The sequence below is a fragment of the Pongo abelii genome, chromosome 20, assembly GCF_028885655.2.
Source record: "Pongo abelii isolate AG06213 chromosome 20, NHGRI_mPonAbe1-v2.0_pri, whole genome shotgun sequence".
NCBI lineage: Eukaryota > Metazoa > Chordata > Mammalia > Primates > Hominidae > Pongo > Pongo abelii.
The window spans coordinates 22,511,131-22,529,944 of NC_072005.2; the positions used below are offsets into that span (position 1 = coordinate 22,511,131).

At 42.7% G+C, this 18,814-nt stretch overlaps 1 protein-coding gene and 1 long non-coding RNA gene across 2 annotated transcripts in view; one reads left to right on the forward strand and one right to left on the reverse strand.

The window, feature by feature from the left end:
- The window catches only part of LOC100443599 (zinc finger protein 257), a 247,528-nt gene that overhangs the window by 155,569 nt on the left and 73,145 nt on the right, over positions 1-18,814 (forward strand).
- Positions 11,157-17,795, reverse strand: LOC129051930 (uncharacterized). The gene is made up of 3 exons (XR_008516497.1): positions 17,642-17,795; positions 16,854-16,971; positions 11,157-11,390 (listed from the first exon to the last, which is right to left on the reverse strand). It is a non-coding gene; the product is annotated as an uncharacterized LOC129051930 (long non-coding RNA).

The following is an 18,814-nucleotide window of genomic DNA, read 5'->3' on the forward strand; positions in this document are numbered from 1 at the left end:
AAAGGCCTTCAACAAAATTCAACAGCCCATTCATGCTAAAAACTCTCAATAAACTAAGTATTGATGGAACATATCTCAAAATAATAAAAGCTATTTATGACAGACCACAGTTAATGTCATACTGAATGGGCAAAACCTGGAAGCATTCCCTTTGAAAACTGGCAGAAGAAAAGGATGCCCTCTCTCACCACTCCTATTCAACATAGTATTGGAAGTTCTGGCCAGGACAATCAGGCAAGAGAAAGAAATAATGAGTATTCAAATAGGAAAAGAGGAAGTTAAATTGTCTCTGTTTGCAGATGACATGATGCAATTTTTATTTGCATCATGTTGAGAAAACTCCATCATCTCAGCCCCAAATCTCCTTAAGCTGATAAGCAACTTCAGCAAAGTCTCAGGATACAAAATCAATGTGCAAAAATCACAAGCATTCCTATACATCAATAACAGCCCAACAGAGAGCCAAATCATGACTGAGCTCCCATTCACAATTGCTACAAAGAGAATAAAATAACTAGGAATCCAACTTACAAGGGATGTGAAGGACCTCTTCAAGGAGAACTACAAACCACTGTTCAATGAAATAGAAGAGGACACAAACAAATGGAAGAACATTCCATGCTCATAGATAGGAAGAATCAATATCATGAAAATGGCCATACTGCCAAAGGTAATTTATAGACTCAATGCCATCCCCATCAAGCTACCAATGACTACACAGCATTGGAAAAAACTACTTTAAAGTTCATATGGAACCAAAAAAAGAGTCCACATTGTGAAGACAATCCTAAACAAAAAGAACAAAGCTGTAGACATTACAGTACCTGACTTCAAACTATTGTAAAAGGCTGCAGTAACCAAAACAGCATGGTATTGGTATCAAAACAGATATGTAGACCAATGGAACAGAACAGGCCTCAGAAATAACACCACACATCTACAACCATCTCATCTTTGACAAACCTGACAAAAACAAGAAATGGGGAAAGGATTTCCTATTTAATAAATGGTGTTGGGAAAACTGGCTAGCCATATGCAGAAAACTGAAACTGGACCCCTTCCTTACACCTTATACAAAAATTAACTCAAGATGGATTAAAGATTTAAATGTAACACCCCAAACCATAAAAACCCTAGAAGAAAACCTAGGTAATGCCATTCAGGACATAGGCATGGGCAAAGACTTCATGACTAAAACAGCAAAAGCAATGGCAACAAAAGCCAAAATTGACCAATGGGACCTAATTAAACTAAAGAGCTTCTGCACAGCAAAAGAAACTATCATCACAGTGAACAGGCAACCTACAGAATGGGAGAAAATTTTTGCAATCTATCCATCTGACAAAGGGCTAATATTCAGGCTCTACAAAGAACTTAAACAAATTTACAAGAGAAAAACAACCCCATCAAAAAGTGGGCAAAGGATATGAACAGACACTTCTCAAAAGAAGACATTTACACAGCCAACAAACATATGAAAAAAAGCTCACTGTCACTGGTCATGAGAGAAATGCAAATCAAAACCACAATGAGATACCATCTCACAACAGTTAGAATGTAATCATTAAAAAGACAGAAAACAACATACACTGGGGAGGATGAGGAGAAATAGGAACACTTTCACACTGTTGGGGGGACTGTAAATTAGTTCAACCATTGTGGAAGACAGTGTGGCAATTCCTCAAGGATCTAGAATCAGAAATACCATTTGACCCAGCAATCCCATTACTGGGTATATACCCAAAAGATTATAAATCGTTCTACTATAAAGACACATGCACACGTATGTTTATTGCAGGACTATTCACAATAGCATAGACTTGGAACCAATCCAAGTGCCCATCAGTGATAGACTGGATAAAGAAAATGTGGCACATATACACCATGGAATACTATGCAGCCATAAACAAGGATGAGTTCATGTTCTTTGCAGGGACATGGATGAAGCTGGAAACCATCATTCTCAGCAAACTAACACAAGAACAGAAAACCAAACACTGCATGTTCTCACTCATAAGTGGGAGTTGAACAATGAGAATGCATGGACACAAGGAGGGGAACATTACACACTGGGACCTGTCAGGAGGTGGGGGCTAGGAGATGAATAGTATTAGGAGAAATACCTAATGTAGATGATGGGTTGATGGGTTCAGCAAACCATCATGGCACATGTATACCTGTGTAACAAACCTTCACATTCTGCACATGTATCTCAGAACTTAAAGTGTAATAATAAAAAAGAAAAGAAAAAGAATGCTGAAGACAGTTTATTTTATTGAAAATAAAATGACTCAAGAAAATGACACATAATCATATATGTGTATATATATATGTATGTGTACATATATATGTACATATATATATTTTGAGATGGATTTTTACTCCTGTTGCCCAGGCTGGAGTGCAGTGGCCTGATCTCAGCTCACTGCAACCTCTGCCTTCTGATTTCATGTGATTCTCCTGCCTCAGCTTCCCAAATAGCTGAGATTACAGGTGTCCGCCACCACACCTGGCTAATTTTTTGTATTTTTAGTAGAGATGGCATTTCACCATGTTGGCCAGGCTGATCTTGAACTCCTAACCTCCTGATCTGCCCACCTCAGGCTCCAAAAGTGCTGGGATTACAGGTGTGAGCCACTGTGCCTGGCCAAAAAAAAGGGGGGGGATTATTTTCTTGGGTAGATATGCACATACAAAAAAATGAAATTTCTTAGCATAATCATAATGGTGCAGAAAGCATTTTTAAATATTTTCTATAATTCAAAAAAAATTTAGAAAACAATTAAAATTTTGAGAGTAAAATCTTTGTATGCAACTGAAGTTCATCTTCTGCCAGATTAAAATATATTGTTATATCTTTTAGAAGTTTTATGTAATTTTCAAGGTACTACAAGGTACCACAAAAAAGAAATCTATATAGATATGCAAAACAAAATAAGGAAAAAGTAAAAGCATATCAGTACAAAAATCAAAACGACACAAAGGAAGACACAGAGAAAATTAGAGACAAAGTTACAACAATCAAATGAAACAATAAAATAACATTATTAAGTCTTTCTGTTTCAGAAAGTTATTTAAACATGTATATAAAGTGAACTTTGTAATTCAGAGACATATTTTTAATAAAAGAATTAGATAATTTTAAAAACCAAGATCCAGCGTGCCTTTCTATAGTAGTCATCAGAGATCTAATGATAAAAAAGACTGATAGTGGTAAGATGGATGTAGATATTCTATGCAAATATTAATTAAATTAGAGCAGAAGAGGTCAAAATAATGTTACTGTAGCTTTATATTTATTTATTTATTTATTTATTTTGAGACGGAGTCTTGCTCTGTTGCCAGTCTGGAGTGCAGTTGTGTGATCTTAGCTCACTGCAACCTCTGCCTCCTGGGTTCAAGTGATTCTCCTGCCTCAGCCTTCCAAGTAGCTGGGAATACAGGCGCGTGCCACCATGGCCAGCTAATTTTTGTATTTTCAGTCGAGACGGGTTTTCACCATGTTGGCCATATAGTCTTGATCTCTTGACCTCGTGATCCACCTGCCTCGGCCTCCCAAAGTGCTGGGATTACATGTGTGAGCCACCGCGCCTGGCCTTGAGCTCTATCTTAAGTCAAAAACTGTCATATTTTATAAAATGTTTTTTTAAGTCAAAACTCTACAGAGACAAAACAAGCCATTACAAAATAATAGATTTATTTACTGGGAACCCATAACATATTTCTATATGTGTGTGTGTGTGTTTTGTGCAAGTGTGTGTGTGTATCTCACATTAGGCTTGCAAAATATATAAATCAAATATTGACAGAATTGAAGAAACACATAGAGAAAAATATAATTACAATAGCATATTTCTTTTCTTTCTTTCTTTTCTTTTTTTTAGACGGAGTCTCGCTCTGTCTCCAGGCTGGAGTGCAGTGGCGTGATCTTGGCTCACTACAACTTCCACCTCCCAGCTTCAAGTGATTCTCCTGCCTCAGCCTCCCGAGTAGCTGGGAGAACAGGTGTGCACCACCACTCCCAGCTAATTTTTGTATTTTTAGTAGAGATGGGGTTTCACCATGTTGGCCAGGATGGTCTTGATCTCTTGACCTTGTGATCTGCCTGTCTTATCCTCCTAAAGTGCTGGGAATACAGGCATGAGCCACCACATCCAGCCTACAATAGCATATTTCAATAACCCAGTTTGTATAACAAAAATAAAACCAGACAGAATAATAGTAAGAGAACAGAAAACTTGAAGACAAGTATAAAACAATCATTCCTAACAGAAGTATAGAGAACACTCCTCAACAACATCAGGATACACAGCCTTCCCAACAGCTCATAAAACATTCTCCTTGATAGACCACCTGTTAGGCCAAAATAGAAGTCTTAACATAATTTTTAAAACTAAATTTATATGGATTACTTTCTATGACCAAAATGAAATGACAGTATGAAACAATAATAGAAAAAAAAACCTGAAAAAATTATAAATATATAGAAATTAACAGACTATGAGCATGCTTCTGTTCAAAGGTTGAGATAAATATTTTGAAGATATCCATACTGTTCAATGTAACCTACAGATTTAATGCAATGTTCTTTAAAAGTTCACACTACATTTTGAAGAAATAGAAACAGCAACTCTAAAAGTATATGGAATCTAATGAGACAATAAAATACCCCACAATCTTCAAAAAAAGAAATAATGTTAAAGGCATTACAGTTCCTGATTTTAAAACTCATTACAAATCTACAAAATTAAAACAATTTGGTGTGAGTATAAAAGTAAAAATGTAGACTAATAAAAAACAGTGCAGCACATATATAAACTTTAACATATATATTCATATGACGAATTATTTACATGCTCATAATAATTGCAGCATTGTTACAAATTTTTAGTAGAGGCAGCGTTTCACCATGTTGCCCACGCTGGTCTCCTAGGCTCAAGCGATCCTAGACTTCCTTCCAAAACGCTGGGATTACAGGTGTGAGCCACCTCACCCGGCCCAATTTGTTTTCTTTTTTTAAGGTTTTTTTCTCTGAAAATTTTACAGTATTTTGGATGGGAATGTATCGCCCTGTTTTGTATACATTGTAATCTTTAATTGATATTTGGACATTTTTTAAAAAGCTACCTGTCACAATCTTTAGCTTTGTCCTGGCATAGTCTGAAAACAATTGTCTTTGCTAGAGATTCTGGGAGTCTTTCAAACATGTTCTTAGGATGTGTCTTGTTTTAAATTTGGTATTTCTTTTTTAGTTAAAGAAGTTTATTCATCTTTCTTCTTAATAGTCTTCACGTACTACACCTGTTCCCTGTCTGTGGTACTGCAGCCTCTCTGCTGCTGTAACATTTACCTCTGGTCTCAGCAGACCCAAACTGTCATTCCAAAGTATATCACCATTTCATTCAGCACTTTGTCGCTTTGTGACCTGTATCTCTGCCACCATGGCCATTTTGTTCATGAGCCTACTGGGCAATGACAGGGGTAGCTGGTGAAAGATGCTGAGTCATGTCAACAAAACAGGTCATCCTATCCACTTGATTATCAAAATCCTCCTCTGCAGAGGTCACCCATTGGTTAGCACTCACATGGGATACAAATATCTTCACAGTTTTTGACCACTCAGGAGGTCCATCCACATACCTCTTCCCCAAATTTCTTTGTCACCAATTTTTCAGTCATGCTTCTTCCAAGTCACTGGCAATCCAGCCAAACCATTGGCTAAAGCCCATGAATCAGTATGTAATCACACATCTGGCCATTTCTCCTTCCATGCAAAGTGCACAACCAGGTTCACTGCTCAAAGTTCTGCCCATTAAGAAGACTTCCCTTCACCACTGACTTTCAGGGATGTCCTAGAAAGGAACTGCAGTGCCACAGCTGTGTCCACTTTCAGGGGGTGCCTGCATATTATACAGAACCGTCTGTAAATGAGGCCATAGTCCTTTCTTCATCTATCAAATGACCATAGGGAACTCCCCATTAGGTCATCAGTGCAGGCTGGGGGAGAGAAGCAGGGTGGCAGAAATGGAGACCATGGGCATTTGAGCCACTTCCTCATGTAACTTACTTGTGCCTTCAGAACCTGCTCAAGCCCAATTACGTATATACCACTTCCATTTGATGATGGAATGCTGTTGTGCATGACCCACTTTGTGGTTAGATGGGTCAGAAAGCACCCAGTTCATGACAGGCAGTTCAGGTCACATGGTGACTTGATAAACCATAGTCAAACATTCAGTTTTTACCAAAGCCCAGTAACAGGCCAAGAGCTGTCTCTCAAAAGGAGAGTAGTTATCTGCGGAAAATGGCAGGGCTTTGCTACAAAATCCTAGAGCCTGCCGGGTGCAGTGGCTTATGCCTGTAATCCCAGCACTTTGGGAAGCCGAGGCAAGGAGATCACCTGAGGTCAGGAGTTTGAGACCAGCCTGGGCAACATGGTGAAACCCCAAGTCTACTAAAAATACAAAAATTAGCCAGGCATGGTGGTGGGTGCCTGTAATCCCAGCTACTCAGGAGGCTGAGGCAGGAGATTGCTTGAACCTGGGAGGTGGAGGTTGCAGTGAGGCAAGATAATGCCACTGCATTCCAGCCTGGATGACAAGAGCAAGACTCCATCCAGAAAGAAAGAAAGAAAGAAAGAAAGAAAGAAAGAAAGAAAGAAAGAAAGAAAGAAAGAAAGAAAGAAAGAAAGAAAGAAAGAAAGAAAGAGAGAAAGAAAGAAAGAAAGAAAGAGAAAGAAAGAAGGGAGGGAGGGAGGGAGGGAGGGAGGGAGGGAGGGAGGGAGGGAGGGAGGGAGGGAGGAAGGAAAGAAAAAAAATTCTAGAGGCCTCTGCTGTGATTCACCTAAGAGGGCTTGCCAAAGGCTGCAAATAGCATCTTTATTTTTCACTGACACCTAAAGATCCATTGGATCTCCTGGGTAATATGGCCCAAGTGGCAGAGCAGCTTGCACAGCAGCCTGGACCTGTTACAGAGCCTTCTTCTTTTCTGGACCGCACTCAGAACTGGCAGCTTTTTGGGTCACTCAATAAATGAGCCAGAGTAACACACCTAAATGAGGAATATGTTGCCTCCAAAACCCAAATAGGCCCACTAGACATTGTGCCTCTTTCTTGGTTGTAGGATGGGCCAAATGCAGCAACTTACCTTTTACCTTAGAAGGACTATCTTGACAGTCCCTGGACCACTGGACCCCTAGAAATTTTACTGAGCTAGAAGGTCCCTAAATTTTAGTCAGATTTATTTTCCATCCTCTGGCATGCAAATGTCTCATGAATAAATCTGGCGTGTTTGCTATTTCTTGCTCACTGGTTTCAATCAGCATAATGTCATCAATGCAATGGACAACTGTGATATTAGCAAAAGCAAAAAGCAATACAGGTCTCTTTGAATAAGGTTATGACACAAAGCCAGAGAGTTAATATATCCTTCAGGTAGGACAGTAAAGGTGTATTGTTGGCCTTGCCAGCTGAAAGCAAATTGCTTCTGGTGGGCCTTATGGACAGGAATGGAGAAAAGGGCATTTGCTAAGTCAATGTCTGCATAACAGGTACCAGGAGATGTGTTAATTTGCTCAAGCAATGAAACTACATCTGGTACAGCAGCTGCAATTGGAGTCATCACTTGGTTAAGTTTATGATAATCCACTGTAATTCTCCAAAATCCATCTGTCTTCTGCCAAATGAAAGAGTTGAATGAGGATGTGGTAGGAATCACCACCTCTGCATCTTTTTAGTCCTTAATGGTGGCACTAATCCTTCAATCCCTCCATGGATGCAATATTGCTTTTGATTTACTATTTTCCCAAGTAGAGGCAGCTCTAATGGCTTCCATTTGGCTTTTCCCACCCTAATAGCCCTCACCCTACTAGTCAGGGAGCCAATGTAGGAGTTCTGCCATCTGCTAAGTATGTCTATGCCAATTATGATTTCTGGAACTGGGGAAATGACCACAGAGTGAGTCTTGGGACCCACTTGATCAACTGTAAGTTGGACCTGAGCTAAATTTCTATTAAGTACCTCACCTCCATAAGCCTCTACTTTAACTGGAGGACCACAGTGATGTTTTGGGTGCCCTGGAATCAACATCACCTCAGAGCCAGTGTTTAATAGTCCCCAAAATGTCCAACCATTTCCCTTTCCCCAATGCACAGTTACCCCATAAAAGGCCAGAGATCTCCTTGGGGAAAGATGGGAGAAAGATTCAATGCACAAATTGTCGTTAGTGTAAGGGGGTCATTCCTCAAGGGAATCCGGCCTCTCCTTTATTCAAGGGCTTCTGGGTCTGTAAACTGGCTCAAGTCTGGAAATTGATTGAGGGGCCATGATTCTCTGTTTTTATATTTCAAATTAGTCTTTTTTCCATTCGACCTAGGAGTTTTCTGCTTGTATGAATTAAGTAGAAATGTAGTAGATTTCCTATCAATTTTACTTCTAGGAACACTGTGATGAATTAGCCAATGCCAGAACTCTACAGAAATCAGACTATTCTGATTGCTGTTTAGCCTCTGCTGTCCGTTACAGTAGCTATGCCCACCTTGCCTTTGATGGCTGAGTGCCACCACTTGGCCCCTGCCACCTCAGGATCCAATTATTCCCATTGTATTTAAATTTTGTAGTTGAGTGACGGCGGTTCCCACTGTTAGATCTGACATGCAAAGAAAAGCAATTACAAGGTTCTTCAAAGATTCAGGTGCTGCCTTCACAAATTTATTTTGCAAGGCGATGGTCAAGGGTATATCTTCTGGACCTTCCATGCTGGAATTAGTAGGTCTAACGTGACTAATCCACTCCAGTATCCCAATCTCCCTAAGCCTTTTGATTCCTCCCTCTACATTAAGCCAAGGGACATCAGGCATTTCCAGCTCGCTCACAGCGGGGGCCATCTTTAATCCATATATCAGCTAACCAAGCAAATAAACTATTAGAACCTTTTTTAACTCCCCAAGCTGCAACATTAAATGCAGTGTTCCTAATTAGTGGGTCCATATAAATAAATTCAGCCTGGTTCAACTCTGTGCTCCTTCCACCATAATCCCACACCCTTAATATTCATCCCCAAGCCTGTTCTCCAGATTTCTGTTTATATAAATTAGAAAACTCAAGCAGTTCTTTTTGAGTGTAGTGTACCTCCTCATGGGGCACACTCTCAACCTCACCTCTAGGGGTCCTCTGGGACTTTAGTCTGCATAAATGCCTAGAAGCAAACAGGGGTGTTGAGGGTGGCTCCTGAGAAGAATCAACATTATTTTGCCTGGCAACTTCCTCAGGGGAGGCCATCACCGTTGCCTCAGGCAGTGCATGGTTTATCTCAGACAAAGGTGGAAAGGCTGATGGCAGCATGGATCAGAAAGGGGATGTTGCCACTACTGGGGATGGGGAAGCTGTTTTTTCTGACAAAAAAGGCTCATCAGAGTTTACAAACTCAGTGCCCCTAGCTTCATCAGCATCCTCTCACACATCCCCATTCCAAGTGGCCAGGTCCCATTCTTTTCCAATCAATGCCCTCATTTTAACAGTAGACACCTTGTGAGGCTGTGCATACACCTTTCATTGCAGGTCAGTCACTAACATAATAAGAGTTTGTGTCTGTTTTTCCACAATTTCACCTACAGGAGATGAGACTCTCACACAGGGCAATCTTAGCAGATTTGAGGCTCAGTAACTGCTTCTGAAGCCAAAAGATAGAATCCCTGAGTTCATCATTTTCTATCATCACTTTGTCCACTGAACTTAGGACAATGAGCTTCATTATGTTCCTTGGTTCTCCACATATGGTCAAACTTCTACCTCCTGGTTTCAAACAATTCTCTGCCTCAGCCTCCTGAGTAGCTGGGATTACAGGCACCCGCCACCATGCCCAGCTAATTTTTGTATTTTTAGTAGAGCGGGGGTTTCACCATCTTGACCAGGCTGGTCTTGAACTCCTGACCTCGTGATCCACCCCCCTCGGCCCCCCAAAGTCCTGAGATTACAGGTGTGAGCCACCATGCCCAGCTGGTCAAAGGTATGTATAGAGTCACTAAACTCCTTACCTCTCAAGAGTGATAAATCAGGAGTGTCAAATGCATTTATTTTACATAACTCTCTAAACAGTTCATCCCAAGGACTATCAGTGTTCCCCATACTATTAGAAGTAGAGTCTTTAGCATTTTTGGGTCTAATCATATTAGGCAGCCAACTCCAGAAACCCCAGAATCAAAAAAAGAACTCCATCCTCAATATTCTGTTCCTCTAGAACCACTCCTGTTACCAAAATCTGTATTAGTCAGGGTTCTCTAGAGGGACAGAACTAATGGTGTATATATATATGTATGTTTATTAAGCATTAACTCACACAATCACTAGATCCCACAATAGGCCATCTGTAGGCTGAGAATCAAGGAGAGCCACTCCAAGTTCCAAAACTGAAGAACTTGGAGTCTGATGTTCAAGGGCAGGAAGCATCCAGCACAGGAGAAAGATACAGGCTGGGAGGCTAGGCCAGTCTCTCTTTTCACATTTTTCTGCCTGCTTATATTCTGGCCACGCTGGCAGTTGATTAGATTGTGCCCATCCAGATTAAGGGTGAGTCTGCCTTTTCCAGCCCACTGACTCAGTTGTTAATCTCCTTTGGCAACACCCTCACAGACAAACCCAGGATTAATACTTTGTATCCTTCAATCCAATCAAGTTGACACACAGTATTAACCATCACACCTAGTTAAGAGAGTCAACATCTCTCCATTTGGCTGAGTCCAGGTGAAAGAGTCATCACCATTTTTCTAAGCTAAATCCAGAAATGAGTCAGCATTCCACGTATGGGCAGACTCACATATCACAGTCACAATTCCAACTGTGAATTTTTTTTTTTTTTTTTGAGATGGAGTCTCGATGGGTCACCAAGGCTGGAGTGCAGTGGCACAATCTCAGCTCACTGCAACTCCTGAGTAGCTGGTACTACAGGCACCCACCACCATGCTCAGTTAATTTTTTTTGTCTTTTAACTAGAGACACGGTTTCACCGTGTGTTAGCCAGGATGGTCTCAATCTCCTGACCTCATGACCCACCCACCTCAGCCTCCCAAAGTGCTGAGATTACAGGTGTGAGCCACTGCACCTGCCCCAAACTGAATTTTTTTTATGTGTGAGATTTAGAACCTCACCAGTGGGCTCTGTTTATATATGAAGGTGACAATACTAAGTGTTAGCTTTGTCTGCGTATTAAAGTCACAATCTCACTTGCATGTTGGACCCTGGGATAAAACTTTGTACTGCCAGAGGGCTTTATGTAATTTCCATAAGTGTCATAGTCTTCTGTGACTCTCATAGGTAGGAGCTCAGGCAGGAGAGTCACAACGTTTGGGTGCTGGGCTCAGAGATATGCCACAATCCCTTTTTTGGGTGTGTCTCCTGCAACAGAGAAGAGGCACATTATGTAGAAAATTGGTTCAGGCATTTGCCACAATGTCCCCTTTGGGTGGTGCACAGGCAGGTGAGGAGAGTCAAGTCACCCAGATAATGGAACTAGAAATATGTCACAATGCCCCCTGATGGACGGGCAAAGACAAGAAAGTCACATAACCTAGGTGAGAAAACCTGACGTATGTCACAATTCATGCTATGAGTAGGGATCATGGAAAAGAGAAGAGTCACATAACCTAGGGGCTGCACCCAGATATATGTCATAATCACTGCAGTGGGCAGGGCCTAGGCATAAGAATCACATCACATAAATGCTGGGCCTAGCGATATGTCACAATCCCCACTGTGTACAGGTCCCAGAATAAAGTAAAGTCACATAATCTACATGTTGGGACCAAAGATATGTATCAATGACACCTGTGGGCAGGGGCCAGGCTGAAGAGCCACAGCACCTGTGTACTGGACCCTGTGATAAGTTACTATTTATCTGTTGGCATGGCCCAGTCAGAAGAGGCAAATCAAACCACCTGGGTGCTGGGCCCAGTGATATGTCACAGTGTCTTCCATAGGCAAAGCCCAGGTAACAGAGGAGACTCACATCAAATAGTTGATGGGCCCAGAGATATTTCACAATGCTCCCTGTGAGCAGGGTCCAGGCAGGAGACTCACATCACCTTTGTGCTGGGCCACTATCTTTTGTGTGAGCAGAACATAGGAAAAAGAGAAGCGTTGGCTGGGCACAGTGGCTCACGCCTGTAATCCCAGCACTCTGGGAGGCTGAGGAGGTTGCATCACCTGAGATCAGGAGTTCAAGACCAGCCTGACCAACAAGGTGAAGCCCCATCTCTACTAAAAATACAAATACACCAAGTGTGGTGGCAGGCACCTGTAGTTCCAGCTACTCAGGAGGCTGAGACAGAAGAATTACTTGAATCCAGGAGCAGAGGTTGCAATGAACCAAGATCGTGCTACTGCACTCCAGCCTGCGTGACTGAGCGAGACTCCATCTCAAAAAAAAAAGAGGAAAGCATCACATCAACTGAGTGCTGAGCCCAGACATGTCCCAATCCCTCTGTGAGCAGAATCCATGCAGAAGACAGTCAACATACATGGGTGATGAGCACAGAGATATTTCATAATGTACCCTGTAGGAAAGACACAGGCAGAAGTCTAACATCACTCGAGTATTGGACAGTGCAATATGTCAAAAGAGCCAATGTGGTCAGGGCACAGGCAGAAATCACATAACCTGGGTGCAGGGCCTGACAGTGCATCACAATGCCCTCTATGGGCAGAGCCAAGTCAGGAGAACAGGTCACATCAGCTAAGTGTTTGGTCAAGTGATATGTCATAATCCCTACTGGGGTCTGGACAGAGGTTGGGAAGTCAAATCGCTCAGATTCTGGGCAGAAGCATACGTCAGAATCACACCAGCAGGAAGGTCCTGAAATGAAATTAGCAATCCCACATATGTCCCAGCTTCAGGTATGAGAGTCAACAACTTTTGTAGATTTGGTATAAGTACCTGAGTCACAATTTCAACAATGGACTGTATTTGTACACAAAAGACCTAATCCCTCCTGAAGACTGTGTCCCCTTATTGAAGCCACCGCCTCACAGCTCTGGGAAATCTTGGTCTGAGAGTAACCAACCAGCCTATGGATCAGATCCATATATAAGAGTTAATTCTTCAACTTCCCACTGCCTCTGAGTGGGAGATTCACAGCCTCAACAGTGGGTTGTGTTCATGTGGAAGGATGACAATCTTTACTATTGGCTACCTGTGCATAAGAGTGTCACAATATTACCTGTGTGCTGGGTGCTGTGAGGACACTCTCTCTACCATTCAAGGGCTTTATATGCTATGCATGAGAGTCAGAATTTGCTCTCAGACCTCCATGCTGGTATGAACCCATGATTGTACTCATGGCCCTAAACCCAAGTTTGAGCATCAACATCTCTTTAATTGACTTGGTCCAGAGAGGAGATTCCTCGATTGCCTATAAGATGATTTTAGAAATGAGTCACCATCTCAATTGTGGTCAGGTGTTTATATAAGACAGTCACAATTCCAACTGTAAGCTGCACCCATGTATGAAGTTCAAGAACTCACCAGTACACTGTGTCCTTGCGTGAATGCAATAATCCTAATAATTGGTGGGGTGTGCACACAAGATAAACAGTCTTGCCTGTGTGCTGGGCCCTGTGATGACACTCTCTGTATCACCTGAGGGCTTTATACAGTATGTGAGGGAGTGAAAATTCTCTATGACCTTCCTACAAAAAGGAGACCCAGGATCTTACCCATTTCTCTAAGCTTAGCTACAAGAGACGGTATCTCTCCTGGTGACTGCTATCAGAGTCATTATTGCACCTGTCAGCCAGGCCAACATGTATGTTATGATACCATTTGTCAGTAGAGAGTGAGCAGGATGGTCACATCAACTGAGTGCTGGGAAAGGGTCATGTCACAATCATTTTTGAGGCCAGGGACCAGGGATAAAAGAAACATCACCTCAGTGCTAGGCCAAGGGCTATGTTCCACTGTTTTCTGTGGGCAAGGTGCAGGCAAAACAAATTCATCACCTGTTGCTGGGCCCAGCGATATGTCACAATTTTCCCTGTGGGCAAAGCAGAGGCTAAAAACAACGGTCATATCTCTTAGGTCATGATGCAGAGATACTTCACAAGGCCTCCTGTGGGCATAGAAATCGCCGATTTCCTAGGTAGAAGTCGCCAATTTCCTAGGTGTTGGAGCCCATGACATGTCAAAATACACAATGTATGCAGGGCCCAAGCAGGAGAGAAGAGTCACATAACTTAGGTACTGAGCCTAGCAATACATCCCAATTTCTTCTTGGACAGAGCCCAACAGATATGAGTCTTATCATACAGGTGTTGGGTCTAGCTATGTGTCAAAATATTCCCTGAAGGGAGAAATCAGAGAGGAGTGTAACCTTACCTAGGTGAGAAGCCCAGAGAAGTTGCTGATTCTGTGTAAGTCTCAGGAATAAGATAAGAGTCAGGTAACCTAGAAACTAGGCTAGATTATACGTTGCAATTACCCAAGTGGGGAGGGCTGTCATGAGAAGGGAGTTACATCATGTAGCTGCTGAGCTAAACGATGCATCACAATTCCCACTGTGTACTGGTCCCAGAAAGGAGAGTCCCATCATCTAGGTGATGGGCCCAGAAATATGGCATATGCATCCTGTGGGCAAGCAACAGGCAGAAGTATCTCAGCATGTCTGCAGTAGGCCCGGTATTAACTTACTCTCCCTTCTATGGGCATGACCCTGGCAGAAGAAGTCACATCATCTAGGTGCTGGGCCCAGAGATATATCACAGTCTCTTTTGTGGGAAAAGACAAGGTAAAAGAAGAGACTCACATCAAATAGTTGATGGGTCTAGAGATATGTTACAATCTTTCTGTGGGCAGTGTCTAGGCAGGAGACTCAGTCACTGTGGTCCTGGGCACAGCACTATGTAAAAATGCTTTATTTTGGAAGAGCCAAGGCAGAAGAATATCACCTGTCTGTTAGCCTACAGATGTCACAGCATCCCCTGCAAACCAAACCTTGAAAGAAGAGTAGAGTAACGTCAGCTAGGTGCTGGTCCCAATTATTTGCCAAAATCCTTCTTTTGAGCAGAAATTGGTAGAAGAGGATTATCAAAACACAAAGTTGATTGGTGCACAGATATGTCACAGAAAACCTTGTAGGCAGGACCAGGCCAGAGAGTTACAACACCCGGGTATCGGACTCAGCAACATGTCAAAATTGCCCATATGGGCAGGGCACAGGCAGGGGAGTCACATAACCTGAATGTGGTGCCAAGTGATATGTGACAGTGCTGCCTATGGGCAGCATGGAGGCAGAAGAGACTCACATCACCTGGGTGCAAGGCCAAGCAATATGTCACAATGCTCCCTTTTGGCAATGCTAAGGCAGGAGCATGCAGCTACATCACTTAATGGCTGGTTTCCATGAAATTTTATAATTTCAGCTCTGGGCTGGGCCCAGGGAGTAGAGTTAAATCACTCATGTGACGGGCAGAATCTATGTCACAATCACACCTGCAGGAATGTCCAGGTATGAGATTAACAATCCCGTATATGTCTAGGTTCTAGGTGTAAGATTCAGTAGCTCATGTATGTTGGGCCTACGTAAAGAGTCACAATCTAGATGGTAGTATAATCTGTCCATGAGACCCTTAACTCCTCGTGTGGACTGTATGTCCTTAGTGAACTCACAGCCTCAGAGTTGTGTTGAATCTGAGAGTCACCAACCCACCCGTGAATGGGATCCAGGTATGATAGTCAATTTTCTAACTTTTGACTGCCTCCAAGTCTGAGATTCAGAAGCTCAATCATTGGCTGTTTTCACGAGACAGAATAACAATCTTTACTGTTGACTGGGTGTGCATATGAGTGGCACAATCTCACCTGTGTGCTGAGCTCTGTTGGAACACTTTCTGCACCACCTGAGGGCTTTGTAGAGTGTGCATAAAAGTCACAGTCTGCTCTGAGACCTTTCTGCTAGTATAGACCCATGATTATATCTGTGACCCTAAGTTCAGGTATGAGCATAGTTGGCAAGGTCCAGATTAGAGAGTCCTCACTCTCTAGTCGGAGAGTCGCAGGGTCTAGATTGGAGAGTCTTCACCTGCCTATGCACTGCATTTATTAATGAGTCACCACCTTAATTGTGGCCAAATTTTAATATATGACAGTAACAATTCCAACTTTGAATTGTGTCCACCTGTGAGATTCAGGAGCTCACTAGTTGGCTTTTGCCATGTGTGAGGGTAACAATCCTAACAGTTGGCAGTTTCTGCATTTTAGAAACAATCTCAGCTGTGTGCTAAGCCCTGTGAAGACACTCTTTGTGCCACCCAAATGGTTTATGAAACACACCAAAGATTTGTAGTTCTTTCTTTCTTTCTTTCTTTTTTTTTTTTTTTTTGTTTGAGAGGGAGCCTCATCTCACTCTGTCACCCAAGCTGGAGTGCAATGGCATGGTCTCAGCTCACTGCAACCTCTGCCTCCCAGGTTCAAGTTATTCCCCCACCTCAGCCTCTTAAGTAGCTGGGATTACAGGCACGTGCACCACACCTGGCTAATTTTTGTATTTTTAGTAGAGATGGAGTTTCACTATGTTGGCCAGGCTGGTCCTCAACTCCTGACCTCGTGATTCACCCACTTTGGCCTCCAAAAGTGCTGGGATTACAGGCATGAGCCACCGTGCCCTGTCAGATTGATAATTCTTTATGACATTCATACAAAGAAGACACCCAGGATCTTACTTGTTTCCCTAAGCTACAATACAAGAGACACTATCTCCCTATTGGCTGATTCCAGGTATGGGAATCATCATAGCACCTAGGAGTTGGGCCAGGATATTTGTCACAATCCCAAGTATAAGTAGAAAATGAGCAGAAGAGTCACATCACCTGGGTGCTGTATGAGGAATGTCACAACATTTCCTGGAAGCAGGGCACAGGCAGAAGGGTCACAAAACCTGGTGGCTGAGCCCAGTGGTATTTCACAATGCTCCCTGTGGGAAAAGACCTGCCAGAAAAGACACATCACCTGGTTACTGGGCCCAGCGATATGTCACAATCTTCTCTATGTGCAGGATGCAGGCAGAAAAAGAGTCACATCACTTTGGTGATAGATGCAGACATATGTCACAAGGCCGCCTATGGGCGGGGATTATTCGGTAGCCTCTGATCCAGTCCTGAAGGTTTTCGGTCCAGTGACATGTCACAATACCAAAAATATGCATGGCTCAGCAAAAGAAAAGATTTACATCACCTAGGTGCTGCATCCAGTGATATGTCACAATCCTCTCCTTTGGCTTGGCCCAGGAAGAAGTAGAGAGTCACATCACCTAGGTGTTGGACCAAGCCATATGTCACAATACACAATAAATGCAGGGCTCATGAAAAGAGGAGAGTCAGTTCTCTTAGGTGCTGGAAACAGTGGTACATCACAATTTCTCCTTTGTCAGAGCCACATCACCTAGGTGCTTGGTCCAGTAATATGTCACAATTCCCTTGAGAGGTGAGCCCAGGCAGGAGAGTCACATCATTTAGGTGAGAACCCCACAGATGTGTCACTATTTTCCCTGTGAATAGGGCTCAGGAAGAAAAGGATAGTCACATCATTTAAATGATGGGCCCAGAGATGGATTATAATGGCTCCTGGGTACAAAAACCAGGCAGAAGAATTACATCACCTATGTGCTGGGTCCAGGGATAAGTCACTTTCCCTTGTGTGGGCATGGCTTCAGCAGGAGAGAAGAGTCACATCACTAAGGTTCTGGTTCCAGAAATATGTCACAATCTCTCTTATCGACAAAGCATGGGTAGGAGAGGAGGGTCAAATGAAGCCCATCAACGATGGGCCCAGAGATATGTCACAATGCCCCCCCCCCACCAGTAGGCAGAGTACAAGCAGGTACCTCCCAATTCTTTAGGTGTTGTGGTCAAGGACATGTCACAATACTTTAAAAATGCAGAACCCAGGCAATAAAACAGAGTCACATCACCTAGGTGCTAGGTTCAGCGATATGACACAATTCCTAATTCAAGAGGGCTCAGGGAAATAAAAAGTCACATAACCAAAGTGATAAATGTAAAGATATGTCATAATACTCCTGTGGGCAGACTCCATTTAGGAGAGTCACATTACCTTGATGCTGGACCCAGCCATATATCACAATACACAGCATATCCAGGGCTCAAGCAGGGAAGAAAAATCACATCGTCTAGTTGCTGGGTTTGATGATATGTCACAATCACTTGTTTTTACAGAACCCAGACAGAAAAGAAGAGTCACATCTCCTAGTTAATGGATGCAGAGATAAGCCAAAAGGCTTCTAGTGAGCAGGACCCGGGCAGGAGGCTCTCATGCCCTAGGTATTTGTCTCAGCCATACGTCACAGTACCAAATACACGCAGGGCCCAGGCAAACAAGGAGAGTCATAACACCTTGGTACTAAGTTTAGTGATATGTTACAATCCCCACTTTTGGCAGGGCCAGGACACACACAGATGCAAACAAAGTCACATCACATAGGTGATTAAAAAAAAAGATATGTCATAATACCCCTGTAGGCAGGGCCCATGCAGAAGAGTCTCATCACCTAGGTTTTAGACCCAGTTATTTGTCACAATACACAATTTATGCAAGACTCAGACAAAAGAGGAAAGTCACATAACCTAGGTGCTGGATCCAGTGATACATTACAATCTCTCCTTGGGTAGAGTCCAAGCATTAGATAAGAGTTACATTACCAGGGCACTTGGTCCAGGAATATGTCACAATACCTCCTGAGGAAAGAGCCCAGGAAGGGGAGTCACATCACCTAATTGAGGGGCCCAAAGATATATTTCCCAGTACTCCTTGT